The following is a 20,373-nucleotide window of genomic DNA, read 5'->3' as shown; positions in this document are numbered from 1 at the left end:
ACGGAGACATTAAAGGCATAGAGGTTTAGCCCAATCAAATGGAATAGCAGGAATTAATTTTTTTTTAAGACATTCTGAGTTACAAAGCTATTGACTATGTTACAATTTTTTATATTTAGTCAGATATTTATGTTTCACTACTTCCATGCTGTTCACCTTCTTTTTACCTTCTCCCACACTTTCTTCTTCATCATCCTCAGCAGCAGCATCTTTTCCATCAACTTCTCCTTCACCTTATTCATCTTTTTCTTCTTCACCTTCTTCGTATTATTATTTTATTACATTCTTCATATTCTTTTTATTCAACTATTCTTCTTCTTCTTAATCAACTTCTTCATCTTCTTCATCATATTCTTATTTGTGACAGCCAGGCCTTCCTGTAGTTGTTATCTATAAAAGTTTGAAGATTACACCTTCTGTTCTGCCTGTCACAAAAGATTTACAACAGCATTTGTCCGCGTTCAGTTTGGCCTGCAGCAGCAGGTTTTTTCTAGGGGCACCACGGGGAGAAACGGACTCACCCCCATACACTGCTTGGTCTTCTTCTGCTTATAATTTAGATAATATCTTTTGCTCTGATTTTTAGTCTAATGCTTAATGTTCTTCTGCTTTTTGTTCTGTAGCTGCTTGTTCTTCTGCTTCTCGGTCTTCAGGGTCGTCATCTTTAGGGTCTTGAACTTGGAAATGTAGCCGAAGGTTCAAGAGCAAAAGACACTGCCAAGAACCAGCAGATGGTACTGGAACCCAGATGGCTAGCCAAAGGTAGAAGATTCAATGGAACTACCGAGGACCAGCTGACGTTACTGGAACCCAGATACTAAGCAGGAGGTACCTGAGCCAGAAAGCACTACCAAGGACCACCTGACGCTGGTGGAACTCGGATACCCAGAAGGAGGCACCTAAGTCAAAGGCTCTTCCCGGAACTAGCTGACGGTACTAGAAACAGGATGGGGAGCAGAAGGTACAAGAGCAAAAGACACTGCCGAGAACCAGCTGATGGTACTGGAACTCGGATGGCTAGCCGAAGGTACATGTATGCTTATGTAAAGTAGACATGTGGGAAATGTTAATTATTAAGTATTTTGTGTGATATATCTCTGTGATTTAAGGGCATAAAAATTCAAATTTGGAAAATTGAGAAATTTTCAAAATGATCGCCAAATTTCCATTTTTTTCACAAATAAACGCAGGTAATATCAGAGAAATTTTACCACTGTCATAAAGTACAATATGTTATGAGAAAATATTGTCAGAATTATCAGGATCCGTTGAAGCGTTTCAGAGTTATAACCTCATAAAGGGATAGTGGTCAGAGTTGTAAAAATTGGCCTGATCATTAACATGCAAACCACCCTTGGGGGTAAAGGGGTTAATAATAGCAGGGCGTCTGTGGGCCCTATCAGGGTGTCTTTGGCTACCAGGGCAGGGTCAGTGTTCTTACCTGCCGCTATGGCATCTCCGGTGCCGGGCTCCTCCGTCGCAGGCTGGGGTTCTGGAAGCTGGCTCTGCTGCTGCTCCCATGCTTTTGCGGCTGCGCAGAGCCAGGACTGCCGGAGCTGACAGCACAGCTCCTCCTCTTCTGTACTGAGAACCTCCGGGTTCATCGGTGACGGCCGGTCCTCCTCTTCTTCCCATTTGCTGGGGCAGCTGCTTGCTTTCTCCCCACCTCTGGGTGACCTCCACTCGCCATCTTGCCAACCAGGTTCTTGGCGGCATCTTTCTGCTTTTTCTTCTCAACCTCCTTCCGTGGGCAGTTCCTTGTCTTCTAATCCCAGCCATCCCAGATCAAGAGGCGGACTTCTCTTGGAGATGGACAGATCTCTCGGACATAATAATGTCTGTGAAGGGTGGCCATTACTTTCGCACGCCACATGGTCCTGTAATGGCGGCAATTCACAGTTAACAAGTCACACAGTTAGGCACAGTCTTTTAGGCACACATGACCCAATTCTCAGGGTCAGTCCATTCAGTCCAGGGCAGTGGGGTACTCGGTCCTGGGTCCGGTACTTAAGGGGACATGTCACGGCAGCGACATGGTCCGTGGCCCTGGGCGCACATGCAAAAGGAATATTGAATAAAGTTTATTTCGTTACACCACCTGTGGTATTCGGATGCTGCTTAAAGGGGTCCTCTGGGGTGACGTTATGGCACCTAGATGGTATAACTTTCAACAGGTGAAGTAGGTCCCCAGGGCTTCCGATGTGTAGATGGAAGATAGTGAGTAGTGTGGTAAGAAAGGGAGGACACAGGTATGCAGTCTCTTTACTTGGTTTGGGCAACCGCAGTTCAGGGCAGCAGATCACAGGTACAGGCAGGGTCCGGCCGGCTTGGAAGTGAATCCAGAGTCCCCTTTACCAGGTGGAGATGATAGCCTTCCTCAAAGCGGTGGTGTTGTAGTCCCTTACTGCCTATGGCTTCTGATAAGGTCCTCACAGTTCCTCTCCCCCATATAGGTTAGGATACAAACCTGTATGACAGGTGACTCAAGCCTTTTAATAGGATCTCTATCATGACCCAGGCCCTACGTGTCACTGTGCCTCCTGGGTATAAAGACAGGAAACTTGAAGTTCAGCTGTCCTGCTGGTTTCAGCTATGCCCCTTAGAATCCGGCACGGCCTTGGTCTTCCGGCTACCGCAATCTGCGCTAGCCAGGGAGGTTGCCAAATCACTGCTCTTCTCACTGATGTCACTGTCCTGTGCCTTCTCTCTCCTTAACACTTTACACAAGCTTTGCTTTCCTTCTTAATTCTCTTCCTCCAGGAGCCATAGCAAATCTGGCTACACGGCCCCTTCAGACCTTCTGACACTCTATGTCCGTCTGCTCTCTCCTCTGTCTTTTGACAGTCTGCTTACTAACTTCCTCTCCAGCCAGAATATATAAGGGAAGTTACCCTTAATCCGGGTTCGCAGCTCCCCCTTCTGGCCTGGAGTATGAATGTGTTGTGTGTACGTGATTACCTGGTGAAAGGTATCCTTCATCGCTTCCAGGTGTGACATCACTCTCCACGTGAGGAAAGCAATGCCACTGTGATGGCCAGGATCCTGGGTCATCACATATACACCTTGGTTAGTCCTCTAAAGGACTGTTGGTTGAGATGGATTTGTGTATTACAGATGGTATACCCAGACTAACTAATACAATTGAAAATCTCTCCCTATCTCAGCAGCAAATCTCCCTACACTGCGTGATTCCGGAGCTGACTGTGACGAGCAGGGCGGCGCCTGGTCTGATATAGACCTGATGATGCTGTGCGTGCAGCCAATCACTGTAATGCCACAACCAACATGGCTGCGTCATTACAGTTTGTGGCAGACAATTCCTGCATGTTGATTGATGCTCTAAAGAGCACCAAACATGTAGGGCAGTGACCCGAGCTCCCACTGAGCAAAGCAGGAAAAATTCATAGCATCGCGAGCACCGAGTAGTGGCAAAAGGCTCGCTCATTACTAAAAACCTACCCAGATTTGCCAGAGCTTCTGCTCAAGGTTTGCTGCATCAGTGCCCTTATCCGAAAGTTGGCTACAGCTGCCGCTTCTCTGGCATTGTTGCAGCAGTGCATGCAAGTGCCAGCTCTCCGACTGGTGTTTGACATCACCACACCCTGGAACTCCACATTTTACATGCTGGAAAGGCTTTGTGAGCAGAAAAGGCAAGTGGTTGAGAATAAGCACCAATATGCCCGTCAGTATTCTGTCCAGAATCTGCTCATGACAACTGAATAGTGAGTATGGATGTCTGACATTTGTGCAGTATGCCAAGACTTTTAGGACTCTACAAATATGGTGAGTAATGATGATGCCATATTCAGTGCAGCTATTGCACTTCTGTGCTTAGGCTGGGTTCCCATTGCGTTATGGGACCGCGTTTAACGGACAGCGTTGCACGGCGAAATTAACGCCGTGCAACGCGTCCGTTAACGCGCCCATTGAAGGCAATGGGAACGCGCTTCACTAGCGCTTGCCATGTTCGGCACACGCTAGCGACGCGCCGGTGTTTCCTGGCGCGCCGCGGACGCTGCAAGCAGCGTCCGAGGCGCGCCCGCGGTCCGTTCCCCGCTCTCGCAGATAGGGGATCTGCGAGAGCGGGGACATTACCGCGACCCCGACCGCAGCCCCATAGAAAACATTGCGTTAGCGCAATCCGCTAGCGCTAAACGGATTGCACTAACGCAATGTGACCCTAGCCTTACTTAAACAGTCGCTGCTCACAATTAAACATGAAGCTATGCATGATGGAGATAGAGGTAGACATGAGACAGGGAGACACTACCCATCCTCATCTCATCTGTTCAGCGTGGATTGGGTAATAATGAGGATGTGGAGACTAAGAAGGAGGAGGAGGAACAGTAGCTGTTGGCTTGCATAACAGAGGCTAGTACCCACACAACCTTTGCCTCGTCTCCTCTATGTGGATGGGCTGAGGAGGGGAATGAGGAGGATGAAGAGGAGGAGATGGAAAACTATCATCATGGTGGAGACAGGGAAGTGTTGGCTGTAAGGAGCTTGGAACATATGGCTGACTACCGCTTTCATTCCCATGATCCTCGAGTAATATTTATCTTGGCCAAAAAAAGTACTGGCTGTTTACCTGGCTAGACCCACAATACAAGGAGAACTTTGCATTTCTTATTCCTGAGGTGGAGAGGTCTTCTAAAATGTTGCTATATCATAAGGTTATTGTTGGAAATATGTTGAAAAAAATTTCATCAGACAATGAAAGGCAGCAGGGGGCAAGCTTCCCCTTTGCCCAACGAAGGAAGAGAGGTGAGGAAGACACACAGCAGAGGCATGGATACACTGTCAAAGGCTTGGGCCAATTTCATAACACCATCCCAGCATCCAGGGCCTGATGACCAGGCATTATTGACAAGGAAGGAAAAATTTTTAAAGATTGTTAATCAATAACTTGCCGAACAAACCAGTATACTTTCCACTTCCTCAGGAACCTTCAACTATTGGGTCCCAAAGCTGGACACCTGGCATGAGTTCTCTCTCTATGCCTTGGAAGTTTTGTGCTGCCTTGCTGCTAGCATCGTGTCTGAGTTATTTTTTTTAAGTTTTTTTAATGGCAAGAACTTTCACTTGTCTGCAGACAATGCTGAAAAACTCACAATGTTAAAGATGAACAAGGGCTGGTTTAGCCCCCACTTTTCCACACCACCAGATGACAGCAGCCCATAGTGTTTTTAATGTTCTATCTAAATGAAGCCCACCAGTTGTTGCCTTCAAGGTTGCATGGATGACCAACCTTGTTTTCCTGCCATAGCACTTTGTGTAAATCCTTTAAGAGTGTAGGACTATAGCAAATACACTTTAAAAATATTTAAATAAGGCTTGCTAATTTTTGCCTTTCAGGGGTCTATGGATAACCCTCCTTATAATTTTTACCTGTCTTTGCGCTATCTGCAAAGCCTTTAGAAATGTATCAGTTCATCAAGTACACTTTCAAAATATTTACGTTCAAAAACTTTCTGGATTATATTATTCATCCACACTTGAAGACACAAAAGAACATAGTAAAACCAAAAACACTCAGTTTAAAAAAATCACAGTAATCCGCAAGTGCTAGTAAAAAGATGTGAAAAACAGGGTATTTGTTTGATACATTTTTTGCAAAAAATGTATACTAAGCTGCTCCACCAAACGTCAAGTTATACCGATATCAGAGCAGTCCTAACTGATGTATGCAATCCCTATCTGATGTATTTAAAAACCTGATCATTTGTATATTACCTGTGTGAACAGGGTTCAGAGAGGAAAAGTCCATGTGGACATGCTGAGTGGAACAGCTTTTGTGCAGATAACCCAAGAGGAGTGGTGGGTAACTCCCTAGTCTTGTAGACACAAGAGAACAATTATGGAAAAAGGAACACATGGGCTACTCACACAGTGAACAAGTCTGTAGGAACATGCTCACACACCACCAAGAAACTTGAAGACACAAAAGAGCATAGTAAAACCAAAAACACTCAGTTTCAAAAAATCACAGATGTGAAAAACAGGGTATTTGGTTGATACTTGTTCACTGTGCGAGTAGCCCATGTGTTCCTGTTTCCATAATTGTTCTCTTGTGTCTACAAGACTAGGGAGTTACCCACCACTCCTCTTGGGTTATCTGCACAAAAGCTGTTCCACTCAGCATGTCCACATGGACTTTTCCTCTCTGAACCCTGTTCACACAGGTAACATACAAATGATCAGGTTTTTAAATACATCAGATAGGGATTGCATACATCAGTTAGGACTGCTCTGATATCGGTATACCTTGACGTTTGGTGGAGCAGCTTAGTATACATTTTTTCCAAAAAACGTATCAACCAAATACCCTGTTTTTCACATCTTTTTACTAGCACTTGCGGATTACTGTGATTTTTTGAAACTGAGTGTTTTTGGTTTTACTATGCTCTTTTGTGTCTTCAAGTTTCTTGGTGGTGTGTGAGCATGTTCCTACAGACTTGTTCACTGTGCGAGTAGCCCATGTATTCCTGTATTCATCCACACTGTTTAATGTGATTATTATTGTTATTAGTGGTATATGACACTACAAAAAAACATTGAAAAAATGTTTATGGATTCAATGATTCATCCATACAATAACATGGTTCTTGTTACATTTACCTGGTATATTAAAGCCTAAAAAAAGCTTCCAAAAATGTTTTAAGATCATCTCACCTCCTCCTCAGAACTTTTCCTTAACATACAAGTCTCCAAACACAGACAGCCCTCTCATGCCCTCTCCTGCTCCCACCTGCTATCACTTTCTCTGCTCCTCCTCACTGCTGGTGATATTTCTCCAAATCCTGGTCCTCCTCATCACATCCCCATTCATTTCTACCTCACATCCACACTCTATCACACATTTTCAGGAACCTCTGTAACCCTATGCACATCCACTCATCCTCTGCTTCCCCAGTCCCACTATCAGGAGCTCTATGTATCGCTCGGTCTGTCTGGAAAAAACTTCCCTACATCCATGATCTTTTCAGTACTAACAAACTTTCCTTCCTCGCTATCACCAAAACCTGGCTTACCCCCTCTGATGCAGACAGTCTGGCTGCACTTTCATATGGTGGATTACACCTTTCCCATAAACCCCGCCCTAGCAGCAAGCATGGAAGATGAGTTGGTTTTCTCCTGTCAGATACAGTGCCTTGCCAAAGTATTCGGCTCCCTGGAACTTTTCAACCTTTTCCCACATTTCATGCTTCAAACATAAAGATACCAAACGTAAATTTTTGGTGTAGAATCAACAACAAGTGGAACACAATTGTGAAGTTGAATGAAATTTATTGGTTATTTTAAATTTTTGTGGAAATTCAAAAACTGAAAAGTGGGGCGTGCAATATTATTCGGCCCCTTTAATTTAATACTTTGTTGCACCACCTTTTACTGCGATTACAGCTGCAAGTCGCTTGGGGTATGTCTCTATCAGTTTTGTACATCGAGAGACTGAAATTCTTGCCCATTTTTCTATGAGAAACAGCTCACTCTCAGTGAGGTTTGATGGGGATCGTTTGTGAACAGCAGCTTTCAGCTCTTTCTACAGATTCTCAGTTGGATTGAGGTCTGGACTTTGACTTGGTCATTCTAATACCTGGATACGTTTATTTATGAACCATTGCATTGTAGATTTTGCTTTATGTTTAGGATCATTGTCTTGTTGGAAGACAAATCTCCGTCCCAGTCTCAGGTCTTTTGCAGACTCAACCGGGTTTTCTTTAAGAAGGGTCCTGTATTTGGCTCCATCCATCTTCCCATCAATTTTAACCATCTTCCCTGTCCCTGCTGAAGAAAAGCAGACCCAAACCATGATGCTGCCACCACCATGTTTGACATTGGGGATGGTGTGTTCAGGGTGATGAGCTGTGTTGCCTTTACGCCAAACATATCATCTGGCATTTTTGCCAAAAAGTTCGATTTTGGTTTCATCTGACCAGAGCACCTTCTTCCACATGTTTGATGTGTCTCCCTGGTGGCTTGTTGCAAATGTTGAAAGACACTTTTTATGGCTATCTTTGAGAAATGTCTTTCTTCATGCCACTCTTCCATAAAGACTAGACTTGTGCAGTGTACTACTGATTGTTGTCCTATGGACAGACTTTCCCACCTCAGCTGTAGATCTCTGCAGTTCATCCAGAGTGATCATGGGCCTCTTGGCTGCGTCTCTGATCAGTCTACTCCTTGTTTGAGATGAAAGTTTAGAGGGACGGCCGGGTCTTGGTAGATTTGCAGTGGTATGATACTCCTTTCATTCCAATATGATCACTTGCACTGTGCTCCTTGGGATGTTTAAAGTTTTGGAAATAATTTTGTATCAAAATCCAGCTTTAAACTTCTCCACAACAGTATGAAGACCTGCCTGTTGTGTTCCTTGGTCTTCATGATGCTCTCTGTGCTTCAAACAGAACCCTGAGACTATCACAGAGCAGGTGCATTTATGCGGAGACTTGATAACACACAGGTGGATTATATTTATCATCATTAGGCATTTAGGACAATATTGGATCATTCAGAGATCCATAATGAACTTCTGGAGTGAGTTTGCTGCACTAAAAGTAAAGGGGCCGAATAATATTGAGCGCCCCAATTTTCAGTTTTTGAATTTCAACAGTTTTTTATATAACCAATAAATTTCATTCAACTTCATAATTGTGTTCCACTCGTTGTTGATTCTTCACCAAAAAATTACATTTGGCATGTTTATGTTTGAAGCATGATATGTGGGAAAAGGTTGAAAAGTTCCAGGGAGCCAAATACTTTCGCAAGGCACTGTAACTGCTCCTTCACCCACATCCCACTGCCACTGTCTGTTACCCTCCCTTCCTTTGAGGTGCACTCTGTGCACATCTCCTCCACCACCAACCTCCAACTGGCTGGCATTTGCCACCACCTTCTTCGACCACTTCACAACCTGGCTACTTAGTTTCAACTATCGTCATGGGTGATTTAAACATCCCCACTGACACATCCCACTCAGTTGTCATAGACTTCTATCTCTCCCATCCTCCTTTGGCCTCACTCAATGGTCTTCTGTAGCCACTCACAAAGATGGCCACACATTGAACCTCATCTTCACCTGCCTCTGCTCCATATCTAACTTCTCTAACTAATATCTACCTCTTTCTATACTTTCTTAACTTCTCTTCCCTTTCCTCTACAGCTCCACAATCCCCACCTCACAAACTTGCACACACTTGCAGAAATCTCAAACACCTTGATTTACACTCACTCTCCAATTCCCTTTTCCCTCTTACAGATGTAATTTCCCTACACAATACGAATGCCACTTCCTCTTTATATAACACCAGAATAGTTGCAGCTCTTGAATCGGTTGCCCCTCTCAAACATACCAAAGCTCACGAAATCAACAGACAACCCTGGCACACCAGCCTGACCAAAGAACTGCGGTGGGCTTCTAGGGTTGCTGAGCGAAGATGGAAAAGATCACACTTCAATTAGGACTTAATCGCATTCAAACACTTGACCTTGACCTGATCCCATCCCACTTGACCTGATTCCATCCCACTTCATCCCAAACTTCACTACAGTCTTCATCAAAACCCTAACCCATATATTCAACCTATCACTAACAACTGGTGTTTTCCCCTCATGCTTCAAACATGCCTCAATCACTCCCATCCTCAAAATCACTCGTTTTAGCCATCCTCTGCATCTAGCTATTGCCCCATATAACTTCTCTCCATGCCTCAAAACTACTGGAACAACATGTCCATTTCAAACAATCCTCCCACCTCTCTTCCTGCTCTCTCTTTGACTGCTTACAATCTGGCTTCTGACTGCATCACTCCACTGGAACTGCCATAACTAAAGTAACCAATGACCTATTAACTGCCAAAGCCAAGCAACACTACTCTGTCCTCCTCCTCCTCCTGGACATGTCCTCTGCCTTTGCACAGTGGACCACTCCCTATTACTACAGACCCTCTCATCTCTTGGCATCACAGACTTGGCCCTATCTTGGATCGTTTCATATCTAACAGACCGGACATTCAGTGTCTCCCACTCACACACCATCTCCTCACATTGCACCCTAACTGTCAGAGTTCTGCAAGGTTCAGTCTTAGGGCCCCTGCTCTTGTCCATTTTGACCTTTGGCGTGGGACAGCTCATAGAATCTCATGGCTTGCAGTATCACCTCAATGCTGATGACACACAGATCTACCTCTCTGGACCAGATATCACCTCCCTACTAACCAAAATCACACAATATCTGTCCGCTATGAAATCCTAGATTTCTAAAACTTAACATGGACAAAGAGGAATTCATCATCTTTCCCCATCTCACTCGACTCTCCCAACTGACGTATTCATTAAAGTAAATGGCTGCTCACTTTCCCCAGTCCCACAAGCTTGCTGCCTCGGGGCAATCCTTGACTCTGATCTCTCCTTGAAACCACATATCCAAGTCCTTTCCACTTCCTGCCAACTTCAACTCAAAAATATTTCCCGGATCCATACATTCCTCAATCTAGAATCAGCAAAAACTCTAGTGCATGTCCTCATCATCTTCCACCTTGACTACTGCAACCTCCTGTTCTGTGACTTCCCCCTAACACTCTCATGTCCCTCCAATTTATCCTAAACTCTGCTGCCCAACTAATCCACCTGTCCCCCCACTATTCCCCGGCCGCTTCTCTCTGTCAGTCCCATCACTGGCTCCCCATTACACATAGACTCCAGTTCAAAACTCTAACCATGGTAAACAAAACCATCCACAACCTGTCTCCTCCACACATCTGTGACCTCATCTCCTGGTACTTACCTGCACGCAACCTCCTATCCTCACAAGATCTCCTTCTCTACTCCCCTCTTATCTCCTCTTGCCACAATCGCATACAAGCTTTGTCCCATGCATCCCCCTACTCTGGAACTCTCTACCCCAAAATATCAGACTCTCGCCTATCCTGGAAACCTTCAAAAGGAACCTGAAGACCTACCTCTTCCAACAAGCCTACAACCTGTAGTAATCACCTATCCCCCAAACCATTGCATGACCAGCTCTGCCCTCACCTATTGTATCCTCACTCATCCCTTGTAGATTGTAAGCCCTCGTGGGCAGGGTCCTCTCTCCTCCTGTACCAGTTGTGACTTGTATTGCTAAAGATCATTGTACTTGTTATAGTGCTAACATATTCCGCAGCGCTTTACAGTTTGCACACATTATCATGACCCTGCTTGTCATTTTTGGAAGTACCAGTACATAACAACTTGAACACAATGTGCATGAGGCACTTTTTTATATCTAAAACAGGGTGTATCTGAGTCCCTCTTACATCCCAATTTTGGCAGTTCTTGCTTCCTTCATAAACTACACTGAAATTTTCAATTTTTTAACAAAAAAATAAATTTTGCTTTTCTTAAATTATTATTTTTTTAAATTTTATTTAAGTTTTGGCTTATATCAAAGTACTTATATGGGAAAGAATGTTTCTTAACATTTTTTTTCATGTAAACTCAAATTGCTTGTCAATTTGGAATGTTTATTGTCATTCATTAAAGTGAAGTTAAAGTGTGACACCATTGTTCTCAGCAGTGTTCTGGGAATCAAATGCTTTTAGTGGTCTTCACCATCCTTTTATTCCATTCAGCACTTTTTCCATCCATTTCAACAGTTTCACTGCTCCCCAATCCTCTTTGTAGAGTCTGCCTTAAAAATGCTCGGAATAACTCTTATTATACTCATTACTCAAAACGAGCATTCGGGCGTTAGCAATTGCTCAGTTCGTATAATGAGCATCCGAGCATTTTAGTTCTTGCTCATCTCTATATATTAAGCAAGGAAGCCTATTACTTTTCCTATTCAGTTTTGTGTTTATAGTTCTAATACAGGTCATCACTATCTTTTAAGGCATGGTTTCTTGATCTTTTTTTAATGAGTCCTCACCACACAGTCCTGTGATGCTTAGATTTCATGATCTGTACTAACATTCTAAAATTTAGGAATGACTGAATTTTACTAATATACAATGACATTTCAGGGATACATAGTAAATTGTCGGTAATAGATAAATTAACTTTCATTTGAAATATAGCATGATAATTTCAGAACCTCATTACAGGTCAACTTGTTCACCTTTTAATACTTAATTCACTTAGATAAATTGTTGTGTATTTTGAGTTAAATTTTTGAGCAATTCTCATTTCATTATTTTACCATTTCCCTAAACCATGTTAACAATAAAAGTCTATTTATGCATGCTTGCATTTAAAACAGTGGAATGAATGTAGCAATTATATAAGATGTTTGCCTAATGAAAAGTCCTTTATGGATAACAGCCAACAGATTCACAATTTAATGTAAGTTTGATGAATAAAAATAATCTAACTCTTAGTTAATGGAGTGCAGAACCCCCGGGGAATAGCATTGTTCAGTTTCCTATATAGTTCCACTGGTCTCGGAGGAAACATTAATCTGCTCTCAATTTGATTTCACCATTTCAGATTCTGCTCTCAAAAAGTATAAAGGAGAAAATGAAAAATAATAAATAAACAGCTGAATCTGTAGCCTTGGTAAAGTGCACTTGATCTTATAAAGTAGCTGTCAAGACTGTTTGTTTGTTTGTTTTTCTTTCTCTCTTTGCTCCCAGCTGCTCATTCACTATTTTTGGGTTAGTCTTAGAATGGACTCTTTAAAAGACACATATAAAGTCTCAAAACTAAATCTGTCAAATCTACAAATACCTCCAAAATAATACAAAGTTATCAGTTTTCAGCCTAGTGATTAGCATTTTAACACCTTCTAGAAATAATGCCTAAAAGCAATTTATATCATTTGTTTAAGATGAAGTTTAAGTAGACACATTTGACATTTGCCTTTCCACACTTTGCACTTGAGAACAATTTCTGTTTTCTCCGAGCAGCATCAGACTGAAGTTCCTCACACTCATTAGAAGAATTCCCTCTGAGAGTTGCCCTTCATCTACACAGGATATTTTACATAGTTTTACATATTATTTGACCTTTGAATAAGATGAGAGTAGGTGAAACAAAATAATCTGCTAATATGGGTTTCTGAAAGAGGAAGGGAGAATCGGTGAATGGGGTTGTCTACTACTTGACCAATGACTGTACCTCAATCACCATCATTTCCTCATATAAAATAATAACACATCCGAAGTGGGTTTCATTCCAGTGATGTTGGATCCTGCTATCCTGTGGCTCACGTGACATAACAATTTGGAATAAACTGACACCCGGAAAAAGTGAATGAGCTGCTGCACTCAGAGGTCCTCCAGATCTCAGTTATGTATAAAGGAAGTGAGAGGGAAACGACCAAAATAGTGATTGAGAATGGGGTGTCTGAGTAGTGTACACCTCCTTTAAGTGAACTCCACTTTTATTTGAAATGCCACAGACATAAAAACTAGTTCTGTACATCCTTTTCCAATTGTATTGACATGGGAGCACAGCAGTCAATCACTAACCACAGCAATGATACATCCCTGCTGGAAGGCGAATCGTGGAGATCCAGGATCCAACTAGTGTTATGGAGGAGTGACAGAAGCAGACCAGAGGGCACATCTTTTTTTTTATTAGTTTTTTTAATTTCAGACTTTGCTGGATTCTGTTTTAACCCCTTCATGACCCAGCCTATTTTGACCTTAAAGACCTTGCCGTTTTTTGCAATTCTGACCAGTGTCCCTTTATGAGGTAATAACTCAGGAACGCTTCAATGGATCCTAGCGGTTCTGAGATTGTTTTTTCGTGACATATTGGGCTTCATGTTAGTGGTAAATTTAGGTCAATAAATTCTGTGTTTATTTGTGATAAAAATGGAAATTTGGCGAAAATTTTGAAAATTTCACAATTTTCACATTTTGAATTTTTATTCTGTTAAACCAGAGAGTTATGTGACACAAAATAGTTAATAAATAACATTTCCCACATGTCTACTTTACATCAGCACAATTTTGGAAACAACATTTTTTTTTGCTAGGAAGTTATAAGGGTTAAAATTTGACCAGCGATTTCTCATTTTTACAACGAAATTTACAAAACCATTTTTTTAGGGACCACCTCACATTTGAAGTCAGTTTGAGGGGTCTATGTGGCTAAAAATACCCAAAAGTGGCACCATTCTAAAAACTGCACCCCTCAAGGTGCACAAAACCACATTCAAGAAGATTTTTCAGCAACAATTTTTTTATTTTCCCAATGGTAAAAGGAGAAACTGAACAACGAAAGTTGTTGTCCAATTTGTCCTGAGTACGCTGATACCTCATATGTGGGGGTAAACCACTGTTTGGGCGCACGGCAGGGCTTGGAAGGGAAGGAGCGCCATTTGACTTTTTGAATGAAAAATTGGCTGCACTCTTTAGCGGACACCATGTCACATTTGGAGACCCCCCGTGTGCCTAAAAATTGGAGCTCCCCCACAAGTGACCCCATTTTGGAAACTAGATGCCCCAAGGAACTTATCTAGATGCATAGTGAGCCCTTTAAACCCCCAGGAGCTTCACAAATTGATCCGTAAAAATGAAAAAGTACTTTTTTTTCACAAAAAAATTCTTTTAGCCTCAATTTTTTCATTTTCCCATGGACAACAGGATAAAATGGATCCTAAAATTTGTTGGGCAATTTCTCCTGAGTACACCGATACCTCACATGTCAGGGTAAACCACTGTTTGGGCACATGGTAAGGCTCGGAAGGGAAGGAGCGCCATTTGACTTTTTGAATGAAAAATTATCTCCATCGTTAGCGGACACCATGTCGCGTTTGGAGAGACCCTGTGTGCCTAAACATTGGAGCTCCCCCACAAGTGACCCCATTTTGGAAACTGGACCCCCCAAGGAACTTATCTAGATGCCTAGTGAGCACTTTAAACCCTCAGGTGTTTCACAAATTGATCCGTAAAAATGAAAAAGTACTTTTTTTTCACAAAAAATTTCTTTTCGCCTCAATTTTTTCATTTTCACATGGGCAATAGGATAAAATGGATCCTAAAATTTGTTGAGCAATTTCTCCCGAGTACACCGATACCTCATATGTGGGGGTAAACCACTGTTTGGGCACACGGCAGGGCTCGGAAGGGAAGGCGCGCCTTTTGACTTTTTGAATGGAAAATTAGCTCCAATTGTTAGCGGACACCATGTCGCGTTTGGAGAGCCCCTGTGTGCCTATGCATTGGAGCTCCCCCACAAGTGACCCCATTTTGGAAACTAGACCCCCAAGGAACTTATCTAGATGCATACTGAGCACTTTAAACCCCCAGGTGCTTCACAGAAGTTTATAATGCAGAGCCATGAAAATAAAAAATAATTTTTCTTTTCTCAAAAATAACTTTTTTAGCCTGGAATTTCCTATTTTGCCAATGGTAATAGGAGAAATTGGACCACAAATGTTGTTGTCCAGTTTGTCCTGAGTACGCAGATACCCCATATGTGGGGGTAAACCACTGTTTGGGCGCACGGCAGGGCTCAGAAGGGAAGGCACGCCATTTGGCTTTTTAAATGGAAAATTAGCTCCAATCATTAGCGGACACCATGTCGCGTTTGGAGAGCCCCTGTGTGCTTAAACATTGGAGATCCCCCACAAATGACCCCATTTTGGAAACTAGACCCCCAAAGGAACTAATCTAGATGTGTGGTGAGCACTTTGAACCCTCAAGTGCTTCACAGAAGTTTATAACGCAGAGCCATGAAAATAAAAAAAAAATTTCTTTTCTCAAAAATGATTTTTTAGCCCGCAATTTTTTATTTTCCCAATGGTAACAGGAGAAATTTGACCCCAAAAGTTGTTGTCCAGTTTCTCCTGAGTACGCTGATACTCCATATGTGGGGGTAAACCACTGTTTAGGCACATGCTGGGGCTCGGAAGTGAAGTAGTGACGTTTTGAAATGCAGACTTTGATGGAATGCTCTGCGGGCGTCACGTTGCGTTTGCAGAGCCCCTGGTGTGCCTAAACAGTAGAAACCCCCCACAAGTGACCCCATTTTGGAAACTAGACCCCCAAAGGAACTTATCTAGATATGTGGTGAGCACTTTCAACCCCCAAGTGCTTCACAGAAGTTTATAACGCAGAGCTGTGAAAATAATAAATACGTTTTCTTTCCTCAAAAATAATTTTGTAGCCCAGAATTTTTTATTTTCCCAAGGGTTACAGGAGAAATTGGACCCAAAACGTTGTTGTCCAGTTTCTCCTGAGTACGCTGATACCCCATGTTTGGGGGTAAACCACTGTTTGGGCACACGTCGGGGCTCAGAAGGGAAGTAGTGACTTTTGAAATGCAGACTTTGATGGAATGGTCTGCGGGCGTCACGTTGCGTTTGCAGAGCCCCTGGTGTGCCTAAACAGTAGAAACCCCCCACAAGTGACCCCATTTTGGAAACTAGACCCCCCAAGGAACTTATCTAGATATGTGGTGAGCACTTTGAACCCCCAAGTGCTTCACAGACGTTTACAACGCAGAGCTGTGAAAATAAAAAATCACTTTTCTTTCCTCAAAAATTATGTTTTAGCAAGCAATTTTTTATTTTCTCAAGGGTAACAGGAGAAACTGGACCCCAGTAATTGTTGCACAGTTTGTCCTGAGTATGCTGGTACCCCATATGTGGGGGTTTGGGCACAAGTCGGGACTCGGAAGTGAGGGAGCACCATTTGACTTTTTGAATACAAGATTGGCTGGAATCAATGGTGGCGCCATGTTGCGTTTGGAGACCCCCTGATGTGCCTAAACAGTGGAAACCCTTCAATTCAGACTCCAACACACCCCTAACCCTTATCCCAACTGTAGCCGTAACCCTAATCACAACCCTAACCCCAACACACCCCTAACCACAACCCTAACCCCAACACACCCCTAACCCTAACCACAACCCTAATTCCAACCCAACCCTAACCCTAAGGCTATGTGCCAACGTTGCGGATTCGTGTGAGATATTTCCGCATCATTTTTGAAAAATCCGCGGGTAAAAGGCACTGCGTTTTACCTGCGGATTTACCGCGGATTGCCAGTGTTTTTTGTGCGGATTTCACCTGTGGATACCTATTGAGGAACAGGTGTAAAACGCTGCGGAATCCGCACAAAGAATTGACATGCTGCGGAAAATACAACGCAGCGTTTCCGCGTGGTATTTTCCGCACCATGGGCACAGCGGATTTGGTTTTCCATATGTTTACATGGTACTGTAAACCTGATGGAACACTGCTGCGGATCCGCAGCGGCCAATCCGCTGCCGATCCGCAGCCAAATCCGCACCATGTGCACATAGCCTAATTCTAAAGGTATGTGCACACGCTGCGGAAAACGCTGCGTATCCGCAGCAGTTTCCCATGAGTTTATAGTTCAATGTAAACCTATGGGAAACACATGCTGCAGAAAAACTGCACGGAAACGCAGCGGTTTACATTCCGTAGCATGTCACTTCTTTCTGCGGATTCCGAAGGCGGTTTTACAACTGCTCCAATAGAAAATCGCAGTTGTAAAACCGCAGTGAAATGCGCAGAAAAACCTCTGTAAATCCACAGCGGTTTAGCACTGCGGATTTATCAAATCCTCTGCGGAAAAATCCGCAGAGGACCAGAATACATGTGCACATTCCAAACTTTAACCCTACCCCTAACCCTACCCCTAACTCTTCCCCTAACCCTACCCCTAACCCTACTCCTACCCCTACCCCTAACCATACCCCTAACCCTACCCCTAACCCTAACCCTACCCCTAACCCTAACCCTAGTTCTTACCCCAACCTTAGTGGAAAAAAAAAAATTCTTTATTTTTTTTATTGTCCCTACCTATGGGGGTGACAAAGGGGGGGGGGGGTGTCATTTACTATTTTTTTAATTTTGATCACTGAGATAGGTTATATCTCAGTGATCAAAATTCAATCTGGAAAGAATCTGCCGGCCGGCAGATTCGGCGGGCGCACTGCACATGCGCCCGCCATTTTGGAAGATGGCGGCACCCAGGAAAGAAGACGGACGAACCCCGGGAGGCTCGGTAAGTATAAGGGGGGGGAGATCAGGGCACGGGGGGGCGTCGGAGCACAGGGGGGTGGATCGGAGCATGGGGGGTGGATCGAAACACGGGGGGGCGGATTGGAGCACGGGGTGGGGGATCGCTGTGCGGGGGGGTGGATCGGAGCACGGGGGGGATCGCTGTGCGAGGGGTGATCGGAGTGCGGGGGGGATTGATTGGAGCACGGGGGTGTGATTGGAGCACGGGGGGAGCAGACAGGAGGACGGGGGAGCGGAGCACAGGACGGAGGGGAGCGGAGCACAGATCGGAGGGCTGGGGGGGCGATCGGTGGGGTGGGGTGGGTGCACATAAGTGTTTCCAGCCATGGCCGATGATATTGCAGCATCGGCCATGGCTGGATTGTAATATTTCACCAGTTTTTTAGGTGAAATATTACAAATCGCTCTGATTGGCAGTTTCACTTTCAACAGCCAATCAGAGCGATCGTAGCCACGGGGGGGTGAAGCCACCCCCCTGGGCTAAACTACCACTCCCCCTGTCCCTGCAGATCGGGTGAAATGGGAGTTAACCCTTTCACCCGATCTGCAGGGACGCGATCATTCTGTGACACAGCATATGCGTCACAGGTCGGATTGGCACCGACTTTCATGACCCATACGCTGTGTCACAGGTCGGGAAGGGGTTAAATAAGAAGCATGGGCAAACTCTTTAGGTATGTCCATTTTTGGAGAGCTGTGTTCAAGAAAACGCAGTCAAGCCACAATAAAGTTACACAAATATTAATCCAAAGATAATTTATAATTTTCTAAAGTATATTATTTATAATTGTGTTGAATTTATAGATTTAGCTTAACTCTTATCAGGTTTAATATTTTTAATGAGGACTCTGAGAATTCTACATTTTGTTACTGCACTGGTGGACACAGACAGAAAAGGGCCCCTGTACAAGAATAATATATGGACCCTTTGCAGCCCAAAAACTCCAAAAATGCAAAATTGCACCTGCTTTGGAGGTAGAAATGGGCTCTCTTACCTCTTGGTACCAATGATATGTCTGCCCCTGATGTACTGTAAACTATTTACATTGCTCTTATCAATTGAGCCCAGTTCATGAGCTACTTCTGTTAACATGAAGCAAGTTACAAGCAAAGGTCCTTTTATATGGGCTGCCAATGGTTGAATGAGCTGTAAACATTTGACGAAAGAGCAAAATTCTTTTTAGCAAGCTGATCTTTTACGCAAGCTAAAAAACATCATTCTCATGTTCAGTCAGTAGTTATTTCTGTTTTTGAATCTGTTGGATCCATAAAATTGAATGGAGCCAAAAATGTCTGAAAATATCATCTACTTCCCTCCTGTCCAGCTGCAATCTGATTTTTAGCCTACTCAAAAAAATGTAGTCTGCACAATTTTTTTTTGTCTGGCTCAGAAAATGGATAGAAAATGGATTTCTCTTTTTTTACATTGAAGACTATCGGAAATTAATCATAATAAATGGTCATGTCATTAGTTAACAGATTCATTTTTTAAGCACAGCACATGACCAAAACAATAGAGGTGTTAGGAGAAATGGATCTACTACAAAGTGAACAGAAACATACACAAAACTGAAAGCAAAGTATGCAACTGCAATGGATCTGTTTTGTTTTTTTATAAATGGTTGACAACTGGACAAGTGAACAGAACCATAAAGTGCTTTGACACAAAGAGTCTTGTGAAACAATCATTCTTTGTAACTCTTGTCACACTAGTCTAATTTTTTTCATCAATTTATTAATGAGCAAAAATGGATCATTGGGTGAAATGATCTTTTGTGCAACACAAATGATTATCGTTCTGAGCAACAAATAGTCCTGAGTAAACTGCTGAGAACAATGGCAGATTAAGGGCACTGGTCAACCTATTACAGATCATTCGGTGTGCATTTGAAGTATGGACTACCTGTGTAGACAGGCAATTATATGGCCATCTATTGGTAAATATTAACCAATCGAAGGTTGTTTAGTGCTGTTGTTTAGTTTGTGTAAATGGACCTTTAGCAGAACATCTGCTTATAGAAACGAAGGATGTCCAACTGATAATATCTAAATTGTAAGGAAATTGTATAATCTACCATCTCTCATCTAAATTCAGTTTGTATTTAGTAGTACTTAAGGGACATTAACCTAGTGACGAATGACTTGTCAGTTGGTGCTAGTTGTAGACAGCAATCTGCTTTTGTAAACTTGCTTTAACTCCTGCTATGGCCTCAATGAGACAGCCATCATTTTAGCTTAAGTGAAAACTGTTATTCATCATAATAATAGTAATAATAATAATAATAATAAAACATTATTTATATAGCGCCAACTTATTCCGCAGTGCTTTACATTATAGAGGGGATTTGTACAGACAATAGACTTTACAGCATAACAATAATCACAGTTCAAAACA

The sequence above is a fragment of the Ranitomeya imitator genome, chromosome 4 (assembly GCF_032444005.1).
Source record: "Ranitomeya imitator isolate aRanImi1 chromosome 4, aRanImi1.pri, whole genome shotgun sequence".
Taxonomy (NCBI): domain Eukaryota; kingdom Metazoa; phylum Chordata; class Amphibia; order Anura; family Dendrobatidae; genus Ranitomeya; species Ranitomeya imitator.
Note: the sequence above shows the minus strand (reverse complement) of the source record.